We start from the raw sequence: 690 nt of genomic DNA, 5'->3' as shown, positions 1-690 counted from the left end.
TATCCTGCGGGCCGAAATTAAATCCACCAAGGGCCTGATTTGGCCCCCGGGCCTTGACTTTGACACCCCTTCTTTAGATTGAGCTGATCATTGCTACTGTATACATTGCTGGTAGCTTCAACTTCAAACAAGGCTTTATCATTTTTTGTACATAAAATATTCATCTTTACAAGATCAAGATCAATAAGATCAGATACATGTTGTGGAAGAACAATTCTACCTGTACAATGTAGCGGAGTTGGAGTATAAACCCCTTAAAGATGCATTGCAATATAACGTATTATTGTAATATAATATTGTATAGTATGTGAGTAAATGTAGCCTACTTTTGACCTTTCCATTGTGCTTCACCTACATCAGAATACAGCATATTATTATGAAATGTTGTTTCATACAATACACTCATATAACTGTTTTATCATGTTCACAAGATAGCAAAACTCTATTGAAAACTGATTGTGATGGTAACGTCAATAACAATGTTTTTGTATATCATTGATATAAACATAATATATCAAAACATCTTTAAATGAGTGGGAGTGTCTCTACTATCCAGTCGTCGCGTGCTGCTCCTGTGTTTTGGTCTGAATGTCCCACCCCACTCTGTTGCTATTGGTCAACTCTATAAATACTCGAATCGGATTGGACTGAAGCTCTGCCTATCATTGGCGTGGACGTGTAAACCAGGAA

This window comes from Gymnodraco acuticeps, unplaced genomic scaffold (assembly GCF_902827175.1).
Source record: "Gymnodraco acuticeps unplaced genomic scaffold, fGymAcu1.1, whole genome shotgun sequence".
NCBI lineage: Eukaryota > Metazoa > Chordata > Actinopteri > Perciformes > Bathydraconidae > Gymnodraco > Gymnodraco acuticeps.
Note: the sequence above shows the minus strand (reverse complement) of the source record.